Below are 13,610 nucleotides of genomic sequence, written 5' to 3'. Positions count from 1 at the left end.
GGTCAATGCCCATTTGTGTTTCCAGGTTACCAGTTTCCTGAGCTCCAAGTCTGAGATATATGAGACAGAAAAGAAAACCTGGGAAAATAATAATTAAAAAAAGAAAACACAGGGAACCCAGCACTGTGTTGTTCCTCAGGTCTCATGGTCTCCAATTAGTCATACACCTTTACTCCACCTATCAGAGTCTTCTTATGTCTGAGTTTTTAGTTGTACATAGTGGCAGGAATAGGGAAAATTAATATTTCATCTTCTGGAAAGTGGAAGTCCACAGTTCATCCACAGAAATGAGATGTCCTATAACATAGCATTGGACCATGAGGGTCACTTTACAGCACAGGAGATGCAGAAGTGAGCCCATGACCAAAGGATCCACTGATCCTTCACATACAAGAACACTCAGAAAAATGCCATCCTGATAGTACAAAGGAATGCCCTCCTGAAGGCACAGCTGAGGTGCTATGCTGCAGTTGATACCATGTGAAGATGGGGTGCTATCCTCCTGGAAGGAGTATATACTCCCAATCACCAATCATTACCCACTGCAGTATCCCCAGAAGGTAGACTACTTGGGTCCGGAGATCATGGAGTAAGAATAAGAGAGGTCTCACTTACCATTATCCCAAGTGGTCCACTTTGGAAACTTGTGCTTCCTGCCCCACAGTTCTGGACTCTGCAGATTTAGAGGTTCTGGCTCTCCCAGAGGGTGAATGTTTCTGCCCATCTTCTTGAATTTTTTCATGCTGAGAAACCAGCAGGAAAAGACCCTGATCTTTAGGAGAAGATGAGTCTGCTGTTATGCAATGATGGCAGAAAAGATCATGGATGGCATGCCGGTGATCCTCTTGGACGTCGCTTGGTTCTCCCTTGCCCAATTTTGCTGATAAATGGGCAAATGCAGCAGGCATGGCCTAAGAAGGACATTATAATCAGGGACTCAGACCCCTCAGGGATAAGGGTGTAGGTTACTCCACCATGTAAGCCACCTGGACCAGCAAAGATGCTCACGAAGGGTCAGAGGAATCTAGAACAGACAGTACAAGAAGGAAATTATAAGTAGCAGTTGAGACCAGTTGTAGCAGTGAGTTCTATCATTTGTTCCCACCAATCATCCTCTTCTAAGTTTTCCCCAGGTAAAAAGGCTCACTAGAAAAATCCTCACAGAGGGACTTCCTGGTGGCACAGTGGTTAAGAATCCGCCTGCCAATGCAGGGGACACGGGTTTGAGCCCTGGTCCAGGAAGATCTCACATGCCACGGAGCAACTAAGTCTGTGCACCACAACTACTGAGCCTGAGCTCTAGAGCCCGCGAGCCACAACTACTGAGCCCACAAGCCACAACTTCTGAGTCCGCAAGCCACAACTACTGAGCCCACAAGCCACAACTTCTGAGTCCACAAGCCACAACTACTGAGCCCATGTGCCACAACTACTGAAGCCCACATGCCTCGAGCCCCTGCTCCGCAATAAGAGAAGCCACCACAATGAGAAGCCCGCGCACCACAACGAAGAGTAGCCCCTGCTCACAGCAACTAGAGAAAAGCCCATGCGCAGCAACAAAGACCCAACGCAGCCAAAAATAAATAAATAAATAAAATAAATTTATTTTAAAAAATCCTCAAAGAACTGCTTCCAAAGTTTATACAAAGTAGGTAGATTCAAGTGGCAAAGGGGTGGACTATGGTGGATGTACTGTGTGCTGCCCAGATCCCTCCTCCCCCACCCCGGATGAAGCCCTCATCTCCCCAGCTGCTAAGAGGGTTGACAGCTGACATCTTGCGTCTGAGTACTGCTTCCAAGATTGCTCTCAGCAGAGAACTGCATCACCCACCGTCCTGTTCCCACATCTAATGACAAGTTGATATGGGGGGCTGTAAAGGCCTGGACAGTCAGGACAATCTGGGAGGCCATCCCAGGTCCGGAGCTCTCCACGGGATCGCCTGAGTGTTTTGTTGTGACTGTATCACACCCAACTTCTCCTTCTGCCCAACCCTGCTTTCTTTACTCCCCATACGTGTTGATTCCCGTGTTGCTCCCAATAAACTTATGGCACACAAATGTTTGTTTCGGAATCTGCTTCCTGGGAAACCAGACTTGAGACACCTCCACAGCACACACAGAGGCTGCCCTGCCTGTGAACTGGCTTGCCCACAGGCTGTTCTCTGGACCTGGGGAGTTCCGCCAGTCCCAAGACGATATCTGGAGGCTCAGAGGTTACACTGAAACACTGCCGAGGAAGGAGTCACTGAAGTTCTTGTGAGGAAGGACCTAGGAGGAAGGAAGTACACAAGAAAAGGGAGATGGATATAAATTCAAAGTTTCCATCAAGTTTGGGGCCTGAATCAGCTGCCTGAGAGAGAGGGGTTGCAAGGAATAAAAAGAGGCAAGCCGGGCTTCCCTGGTGGGGCAGTGGTTGAGAGTCCGCCTGCCGATACAGGGGACACGGGTTCGTGCCCCAGTCCGGGAAGATCCCACATGCCACGGAGCGGCTGGGCCCGTGAGCCATGGCCGCTGAGCCTGCGCGTCCGGAGCCTGTGCTCCGCAACGGGAGAGGCCACAACAGTGAGAGGCCCGTGTACCGCAAAAAAAAAAAAAAAAAAAAAAAAACTGACTCAAACACCAATGCACCCCTTCCTAACTTTAAACTTCTTCCTGGAAACTGGTCATCTTCTTTCTTCTAATTTATTCCTTCCAGAATTTATCAACAGATTTTGTTGAAGAAGTGTGCTTGGCCCAGAGGAGCTGCTCAGTAAGTATTTGTGGAATGAATGAAAGAATAAATGGGGGGCTTCCCTGGTGGCGCAGTGGTTGAGAATCTGCCTGCCAATGCAGGGGACACGGGTTCGAGCCCTTGTCTGGGAAGATGCCACATGCCACGGAGCAACTGGGCCCGTGAGCCACAATTACTGAGCCTGCGCGTCTGGAGCCTCTGCTCCGCAACAAGAGAGGCTGCGACAGTGAGAGTCCAGCACACCGCGATGAAGAGTGGCCCCCGCTTCCTGCAACTAGAGAAAGCCCTCGCACAAAAACGAAGACCCAACACAGCCCAAAATAAATAAATAAATTAATTAATTAAAAAAAATAAAAATAAATAAAAACAACTTATAAAAAAAAAAAAAAAAAAAAAAAGAATAAATGGAACCATTGCTGGTTGCTTCACTGACCTCATGTCTACAGTGAAGACAAAGTAGTTGGCTTGAAAGGCACCCTGAATTAGGAAGGGCACTGCACTTGAAGTCAGAAAATCTAGGTTCAAGACCTGGCTCTGTCCTGTAATATCTGTCTCCCTTAGGGCAAGTCCCTTAATGGCTCTGGGCTTCATTTGGATCATCTGTAAAATGAGGCTAAGAAGAACCTGCTGCACAGAGTTGTTGTAAGGTTCAAATACAATAATATATAGTAAAAATTCTAGGGGCTTCCCTGGTGGCGCAGTGGTTGAGAGTCCACCTGCCGATGCAGGGCACACGGGTTCATGCCCCGGTCCGGGAAGATCCCACATGCCGCGGAGCGGCTGGGCCCGTGAGCTACGGCTGCTAAGCCTGCGCGTCCGGAGCCTGTGCTACGCAACGGGAGAGGCCACAACAGTGAGAGGCCCGCGTACCGCAAAAAAAAAAAAAAAAAAAAAAATTCTATGGTGCTATTTTATTGGCATCACTGCACAGCAGAATCTGAAATTTATAAAAGCTATGCATCAGTTCGTAAGGACACTCATCAGAAAGTAAAGTTTAATAAATGGACCTATAAATACAGGGTAGTGAGCACAGGCATCGGGTCAGACAGATGTGGTTTTGAAAACAGATTCTACCACTTATTTGCTCTGTGACCTGAGGAAATCACATCAATAAAATGGAGATAATTAATACTTATTCCACAGGGTTTTGGCAAGAATTATATATAATTAGACAGTATATGAGCCAAAATAGACTAAGTTATGCTATGAATTCAACCAATAAAAGGTCATTGTTATGTCCCAATCATAATACATGCTCACTGTGTTCACTGCAGATGACCTTGGGGTCGTGGGGATATGCTCTACAATGCTTCAGGGTCCAGGTGGACAGAGCAGCCACAATCTGGAACATTATCAACTGCCTAGGTAGAGGGAAAGAGGGTCTTCCACCAGTATGGAGATGATACACATCATTTCCACATGTATCTCCTTGGCCAGAACTAGTCACATACCCCCACTAACCCCAAGTCGGTCAGGAACTACAGTCCTCCCTGAGATACTGCAGACAGCCTGAAATATTGAGTGGACAGCAAAAAATGTATACCACAGATGGAATACGTGGTAACCCTTGGCCCACTTAAATGTTCCTCCCCACCCTCCCCCTTTCTAGGTATGAAGGAATAAAATGATTTCAACCAAAAAGCTTGAAATTTATTCAATCAGCATACATTGTGTAACTACTTAAGAGTTTCCCTTTGCAGTTTTATGAATGTGAAGGAGGGAGAAAAAAAAAAAAAAAAACCCTGTTAGTTTAAAAATAGGCCCCAGAATTTCTTTAGAAAAAGAAGTGTATTTTATTTAACACAATGCTTAGAAAGCCATTTTATTGGGGGAAAATAGTCTCACAGCAGGGTGGCTGTGAGCCTCAAGCTAAATTACTGCCCATATTAAGACCTCAAGCTAAATTACTGTCCATATTAAAAAAAAAAAGAATTTAAAGTTTCCTGAAGCAGCCTGGGAAACTTTCTAGAAAAGAGATTCGAATATTCAATTTAAAATAATCTGCTGTGGCACATAGCAAAGTAAATCCACCCCCAAATCTTCAACAAAAACCTGCTACACTTTGGGTAGTGTTTATTATGAGGTGGAGGATTAAGAGAAAGTGTTGGTTGGGTTAATTTAGGACAAAAAGAAGAGAAAGCTTCAAGCTAAATCAATAATTTATCGGACAACTATTACAAGAAACACAACCCCCTGAGGATTCTCAATTATTCTGTGAGGCAATGCTGAGTTTCCCAGCCCAGTAAATAGATATTTTAATTTAAATATTAAAGGGGAAAGTAGTCCCACTAAGATGAAGGAGGTGGGGCTCTCCAGGCTGCTGCTATCAGATTAAAAAAGATATAGTATAGGGACATCCTTGGTGGCTCAGTGGTTGAGAATCCTTCTGCCAATGCAGGGGACACGGGTTCGAGCCCTGGTCCGGGAAGATCCCACATGCCGTGGAGCAACTAAGCCCGCAAGCCACAACTACTGAGCCCGTGCGCCTAGAGCCCGTGCTCCGCAACAAGAGAAGCCACCGCAGTGAGAAGCCCACGCACCTCAACGAAGAGTAGCCCCCACTTGCCCCCACTAGAGAAAGCCCACACGCAGCAACGAAGACTCACAGCCAAAAATAAATAAATTCAAAGAAATTTGCCTTATAAATTCCATTATGGATATGAGAAAAGTCATAGACTGGAACACACTATATAAAACAATTCCCATGCTCCTTAAGTAATTATAAATCAGGGCATATTCTTTCTTGCCTCACACCCACCGTGGCTACTCACTGCACTTAATGTACACACTGCTTCGCATGGCCTGCTGGTCCCACCTGAGCGGTTCCCTGCCTGCCTCTCAAACCACAGCTCCTGCCCTCATTCACCCTGCTCCAGCCACATGTCTCCTTGCCGTTCCCCAAACATCTCAAGTCTTTTCCACCTCAGGGGCTTTACACTTGCTCCTCTTTCCTCCAAGAACTTACTTCTGTGAGCTCTTCATGAGCCAGCTTCTTCTCAGCCTTCACAACTAGTAAAGATAACTTCACAGAGATTCTTCCTGACCACCCCACCCAACATAACCATTTCCAGCCACTTCTAGCACCATCACTCTGCTTTATTGTCTTCCTAGCACTTGCAACAATAAATAATTACCTTAGTCCATTCCCTTTGCTGGAATGGAAATTCCCAAGAGAGGAGGACTATCTTGGTCCGTTTGGCTGTTATAACAAAATACCAGTTTTTAAGACTGGGTGGCTTAAAAACAATAGAAATTTATTGCTCACATTTCTGGAGGCTGGAAGTCCAAGATCAGGGTACCAGCATGGTCATCAGGTAAGAGCCCCCTTCTGGGTCAGACTTCTGTGTCCTCACATGGTAGAAGGGGCAAAGGAGCTCGCTCTGTGAGATCTCTTTTACAAGAGCACTAATCCTATCCACGAAGGCGCCACCCTCATGATCTAATCACCTCCCAAAGAACCATCACCCCCAACCCCCCGCCACCTTCTAACACAGCGTGTTAGGATTCCAACATATAAATTTGGGGAGGATGTAACCATTCAGACCATAGCCAGGACCTTGTCTGTCTGGTTCAGCCCTGAATCCCCAGGGCACAGAACAGTGCCTGGTCCACAGCAAGCACTAAAGCACTGACTGTTAAATGAATCAGTAAAGGATGATTAAATCATGGGAAGTACTTTAAATATTTTTGGCTGAGTTTACTTCTATCGTGTATTTAACTTGGAGGACAATTAAAGATCACACTACTCTACATTCCCATGCCTCTATCGAAAGAATTTATTGCTTCCATCTTTGTGCCTTCCCACCCCCAATAGGAAGCCCAAGAATTCTGGGCCACTCTTCAAGCTATGGAGCCGATTCTGTTCCTGCTGTCTTATGCAAAAACAAATAATTTAACAAGTGAGAAACCAAAGCCCTCTACAGACAGACTGCATTCAGAGCCTTTATATTGAACTGTTGAAGACACATTGCAAACAGGCAGCCTGGTGCTGGAGTGCAGTTTCTCAGGGTACAGATTTGAGAGGATGCCCTCTCCCATGGTGTTGCCCTAAGCTGTGAGCACTCTGTGCACCTGTGAAACTGAGCTCCCAAAGTAACAGTTCCTTAGTTACAGAACCCTCTCAGTGTAATCAACATGGCAAATATTTATTAAGTGCCATGTGCCCAGCACTATTCTAAGCACTTTCATATGTACTCCAGGCCCTCAATCTCATATCCTCATTTCGAAAATCCAAAACCTCTGAAAACAGGAAGATTTTGTAAGTCACTTGGCAGCAAACCTTACCTCTGGGAGGTTCTTCATGCTTTTCATCCACCTTCCTTACTGCAAGTGTCCCTGTGTGTCACATAGAATTCCAGATGTTGTGGAAGGAAGAATTTGTGGTTCCCAAACCTTCCTGAGTGATAGGAGCATCTTTTGTTATAATATTTGATTTAGTCCCTGACTTTTCTACCTTGACCTCCAGGAGGGGAGAGAGACTGGAGACTAAGCTAATCACCGATGGCCAATGGTTTAATCAATCATGCCTATGGAGTGAAATCTCCGTAAGAATCCTAAACAACAAGGTTCATTCAGAGTTCCCAAACTCCACAGGGACAGAAGCTCCTATGCTCCAGCCCTAGTCTTTGCCTTATGTACCATTTCACCTGGTTGTTCATCTCTATTCTTTATTATATTACTTATAATAAACTAGTAAACATAAGTAAGTGTTCTCCTGAGGCCTGTGAGCTGCTGTAGCAAATTATCAAACTTGAGGAGGGGGTCATGGAAACCCCAAATTTGTAGCCAAGTTGGAAAGAAGTGTGGGTAACCTGGGGACCTACTACTTGTGATTAGCATCTAAAGTTCTAAAGGGGGGCTGTAGTCTTATGGGACTGAGTGCCTAACCTCTAGGGTCTGAGCAAGCTATGGGTAGTTGGTGTCAGAATTGAATTGTAGGACACCCATTTGGTGCCAGAGAGTTGAGGTGGTTGATGCGGGAAACCTATACAGACACATTTCATGTCAAAAGTGTTGTGAAGAGAAAAAAGGGGTTTTTTTAGCCATTGACAACAATTTAAGGACTTTTTTTCTGAGGATTATTCAGAATAAATAAAAAGCTGGAATGACTTTTTATTGAAAGTAAAAAGAGAAGTGCTTACAGCAAAGGAAACCATAAACAAAACAAAAAGACAACCCTCAGAAAGGGAGGAAATATTTGCAAATGAAGCAACTGACAAGGGATTAATATCCAAAATATATACAAACAGCTCATGCAGCTCAATATTAAAAAAACAAACGACCCAATCAAAAAATGGGTGGAAGAGCTAAAGAGACATTTCTTTGAAGAAGACATACAGATGGCCAAAAAGCACGTGAAAAGATGCCCAACATCACTAATTATTAGAGAAATGAAAATCAAAACTACAATGAGTTATCACCTCACACCGGTCAGAATGGCCAACATCAAAAAATCTACAAACAATAAATGCTGGAGAGGGTGTGGAAAAAGGGAACCCTCCTACACCATTGGTGGGAATGTAAATTGGTACAGCCACTATGGAGAACAGTATGGAGTTTCCTTAAAAAACTAAAAATAGAATTACTATATGACCCAGCAATCCCACTCCTGGGCATATACCTGGAGAAAACCATAATTTGAAAAGACACATGCACCCCAACGTTCACTGCAGCACTATTTACAATAGCCAGGACATGGAAGCAACCTAAACGTCCATCAACAGAGGAATGGATAAAGAAGACGTGGTACATATATACAATGGAATATTACTCAGCCATTAAAAAGAATAAAATAATGCCATTTGCAGCAACATAGATGGACCTAGAGATTGTCATACTGAGTGAAGTAAGTCAGACACAGAAAGACAAATATCATGTGATATCGATTATATGTGGAATCTTAAAAAAAGGGTAGAAATGAACTTACTTATAAAACAGAAGTAGAGTCACAGATATAGAAAACAAACTTATGGTTAAATAAAATTGGGAGTTTGGGATTGACATATATACACTACTATATATAAAATCAATAACTAAAAAGAACCTGCTCTATAGCAGAGGGAACTCTACTCAGTATTCTGTAATGGCCTATATGGGAAAAGAATCTAAATAAAAGAGTGGATATATGTGTATATATATATATACATATATATATATGTATATATATATATATATATATATGACTGATTCACTTTGCTGTGCACCTGAAACTAACACAACATTGTAAATCAAGTATACTCCAATAAACATTAAAAAAAAAAAGAGAGAGAGAGAGAGAAGTGCTTAAGGAGGCTAAAGGCTCTGGCCAAGTCCTCAAGGTCTGACACGGAGGCCAAGGCAGCCTTTTCCCACTGCAGGGCTCCCCTGGCTACACATCTATGGGGAAGGGCTCCCACTAAGAAATCTGCTTTAACTCTCAACAAATCCTCTCAGGACTTCATGGGTAAACATGGATAAGTATTTTTAAAAGCTGGAATGTCACAAAAAATTTAAGTGGATCCCTTCTCAAAAGGGAAAGCAAACCTCAGGAAGAGTTCCATAAATCTTTATTTTACTGCACCCTCTTCACAGAACCCAGTTCTGTGCTACTTCAACAAAAACAAAAAATAACGCAGGAGGCTACAAATAAGGAAGGAGTTTATCTGGAGTCTTAAGAATTGTACTTTGGGAGGCATAGATTCAGGTAACTCTGAAAGAGTGTTCTGAGGAAGAGAAAGCATCAGGGACTTACAAAGAAGAAAAGCTACCAGGCCGTTAAGAGTTGCCTGGAGAGAACTGTGATTGACTCTGACTGCAGTCAGAAAATATTTGTCCTTAAGGAATCACAAGTTGTTTTAGTGTAGGGGGTCCCATAAGTAGATAGACTATCACAAGTTATTTTAGGGTAAGGGTCCAATAAGTACCTTGAGTTTCTGGCAGGTGTTCTGGATGACATCATCAGGTCAAAAGGTCAGATTCCGCCCAGGCTGAGACATGCATAAGACACACTTTCTTGCTCCATTTTAGAGAGCTCTCTTAGCAACACCGACTCCATTTTGATTTTCCTTTCATACTACTGACAATCTAGTCCTCTCACATTCATCACACCTAAGCTTATTATGACCCTACATTCCACTTGGATTTCAGGAAATGTAATTTTGTTTGACAGGAGGCAGATACATGGCATGTGGAGGTAAATTAACCCCCTTTCATGGTGCTGGCTCCAATGCCCTGGAGGGGCTGTGGGTTATGGAAATAACTGCTAGGAAAGCAAAGGGATGCTCAGGAACAAAGAACACATGCAGAGCTGGCTCCCAACCTCAGCCCAAGAGAAACATGCCTGACTTCCTAAAACATAATAGACAGAACTGCAGGGAACTCATTTCAATGTTTCATGTGCCAGATCTTTCTTAATAAGATGCTGACATTTCTTGAAGAAATCAACTTCAATTACGATTTTAAAAATATTAACCAATGGCATCCTCAAAGAAAGTCATCAATGTTGGAGGTATATGCTATTTTGTTTTTATAAATTTATTTATTTATTTTTGGCTGCGTCGGGTCTTCATTGCTGTGTGCAGGCTTTCTCTAGTTGCGCCGAGTGGGGGCTACTCTTCTCGGCGGTGTGTGAGCTTCTCCTTGTGGTGGCTTCTCTTGTTGCAGAGCACGGGCTCTAGGCGTGCGGGCTCCAGTAGTTGTGGCACGCAGGCTCAGTAGTTGTGGCACATGGGCTTAGTTGCTCTGCGGCATGTGGAATCTTCCCGGACCAGGGCTCGAACCCAAGTCCCCTGCACTGGCTGGCGGATTCTTAACCACTGCACCACCAGGGAAGTCCCCATAAGGCAAATTTTTAAAGGGCTTTTAATTAATTCTAGTTACTGTATCTGGTATTCTAGCAGTCACCCAGGTTACTAACACTGCCTTCAGTCACAATCTAACCTCCAAAACTAAATCATCCCCCATGTTATGAAAGTCTGTGAATATTGGAAATAAGGCACATGACCTAGTAAATGTGGCTTTTCTACTCTGCAAAATATCCTTACATTAAACATATAAATATTCATCAAACACTGGTTTAAGTAATGGTGTGTATGGAGCGAGATCTAAATGACATAAGGCTCTATATGCAAGCCACGTAATATCTTGACAATTCACCTCTATCTGTCACAACTTAACTTTCATTTCCCTTCTTGCTTTTAGGAACAACTATTAACAAAAAGCTAGGCCAGGGACTTCTCTGGTGGTCCAGTGGGTAAGACTCTGTGCTCCCAATGCAGGGGGCCCGGGTTTGATCCTGGTGGAGGAACTAGATCTGGCATGCAAGCTGAAACTAAGAAGTCCACATGCTGCAATTAAAAAAAAAAAATCCCACATGCCGCAGCGAAGATCTGGTGTGCTGCAGCTAAGACCTGGCACAGCCAAAATAAACAAATAAATAAATAGATATTTTTAAAAAAGCGCCAACCCATCCCTATCACCCCACACCTCGCCATGTCACTCCTGCACTTTTTTTTGGGTGCACGGCATGTGGGATCCTAGGTATGTGGGATCTAGTTCCCCAACCAGGGATCAAACCCGTGCCTTCTGCAGTAGAAGCACCGAGTCTTAACCACTGGACCGCCAGGGAAGTCCCAACTCCTGCAGTTTTTTGATAAGTGAAGATTTTGACTACAAGCCTAAGCCTCTCAGAGGTTGTGGAGAAGAAACAAGAGGAACATAAGAATAGCTGTCCTGAATTCAGTGCATTGCCTGCCACTTTAAGACCTCGGACCACAGTCAACTTCTCGTTCACCGCAAACTAGCTAGCCAGTGATTTTTCCTTCTTTCCAGTGAAAGCTTTACCTACATAGGTAGCTTCTGTTTGCCTGGGAGATATAACAGGTCACATTAACATTGAACTCTAGCTCTATGGCCCTTATCTCCACTCAACACAGTGGGAGCTCTATTCCTCTCCAAGCTTGTCCTATCACCAAGATGTCTCTCACAGGCTCAAAACAAATGAGCTCAACCTCCAGTGCCTGCTGAAGCCACCTCTGCCTGCACTGCTGCATGAGGGCCCTTCTTCTGTTGTCAGAACCATTAGTCCAGCCACATTCAGGGGGCACCACTGTTAAGCACTGCAGATCTGCACCAGCCCACAGCTGCTCCACTGTTGCCAGACATTATTGCCACCATACGCACTTCATGTGGTTGAGTTTTTTTTTTTTTAGTCACTTCTTCCCCTTTCCATCGTGTTCCATTTTTAAACTAAGGCATGAGACCAGGGGAAAGCGCAGAGCTGGTCTGGAGAACAAATGTAAATTGTAGATGCTTTTCTGAATTCATAACTGAACACTAAAGTTATGTAACTGCACCAATCCCAAATACCCGTCTTTCTCACCGCTTAGTATTTGTGTTCTATGTTAATCACCTCTCTTTGAGTGATGGGATGCCACTCGAAGATTATTTTAAAAAAAGGTATAAAAAGACTCTGGCTTCTATCTTGCTGGCCTTCTCTCTCCCTCATTTAGTTGCTTCAAGGGAAGCCAACTGACATGGTGTGAGCTGCCCTACGGAGGGGCCCATGTGTCAAGGAACGGAGGGAGGCTTCCAGCCAGCAGCCAGCAAGAAACTGAGGCCCTCAATCCAACAACACACAAAGGACTGAATCCTACCAACAACCATGTGAGAGAGCTTAGAAGTGGATCCGTTCCCAGTAGATCCCTGGGACGACTACAGCCCTTGGTGTGATCCATTTCCCCTACACAGCTGAACATGCCTGTCTCCCACCAATGGTTCTTCACCCTCCCTTCAACAACAGCTGCCTTCCCAACACATCCTGTCTCCGTGCCCACGTACATTCTAGGTCCTCTGTGTAAAACTCTTCCCTTCCTTCTCTCTCTCCCACCTTCGCATTGTCTGCCAATCTTCTACCTATCCTTCAAGTTTCAACTCAAGAATTGTCTCTGATATGAAGCCTTTCCTTGAGGGTAGGCCTAGGTTCCTTCTTCTGTGTTTCCTGTGCCCCTTGTATAGTCCTCCATATAGCACTAATGACATTGAATTATAATTTTTCTATTTGTTTACCTGCTAATTAACTAGGCAGAAATTTTCCTTAAGGGCAGGGACAATGTCTATTAATATTTGGTTTCTCAGCACCTATCACTGCGCCCCCAGGGCTTGGCTAGCACTCAATGTATACTTGTGAAATGCATAAATACACAAATGCATACATAGTGAAAATTTTGGCATCTGGCAGGCAAAGTGGACATATATCTTGTTATAGGTACTCTTTTATTTGTACTCCTTAAATTATTATGATAATTATGTGAAAGGCTGGCTTTTAGTGTAAATTCTAATTTAATAATTTTCTTTAGACTCACAGATAACTTTCTTTTCCTATTAATATTAGTAAATCATTGAAATACTAGGAAGATTACTCTTCTAAAGCTTAGTTGATGTGTTTTTGATTTAAAACACTTAATTCAAAAGATATTTGATAATATGTCTTTTTATGTACCAAGCACTATCCAGGCAGGTAGAAAACATGTCCTGTAGACTGACAGGAGTCAAGAATTATTTCCAAAACATCTGGAAAGCCACTGTTAGTCAAATGTAAGTATGCATGAAAGAGTGAAATACAAAACTTAAGGTAGTCAACAAAAGGGTAGCTTTGTATTACTATTTTTTAAAGGTATTTTTTAAAATTTATTTATTTATTTTTGGCTGCATTGGGTCTTTGTTGCTGTGCACAGGCTTTCTCTAGTTACGGTGAGCGGGGGCTACTCTTCGTTGTGGTGTGCGGGCTTCTCATTGCGGTGGCTTCTCTTGTTGCAGAGCACGGGCTCTAGGCGCCCGGGCTTCAGGAGTTGTGGCTCACGGGCTTAGCTGCTCTGCGGCATGTGGAATCTTCCCAGGATAG

Source organism: Mesoplodon bidens, assembly GCF_964165515.1.
Source record: "Mesoplodon bidens genome assembly, chromosome: 2".
Lineage (NCBI taxonomy): Eukaryota > Metazoa > Chordata > Mammalia > Artiodactyla > Ziphiidae > Mesoplodon > Mesoplodon bidens.
This window is presented reverse-complemented; position numbering follows the sequence as displayed.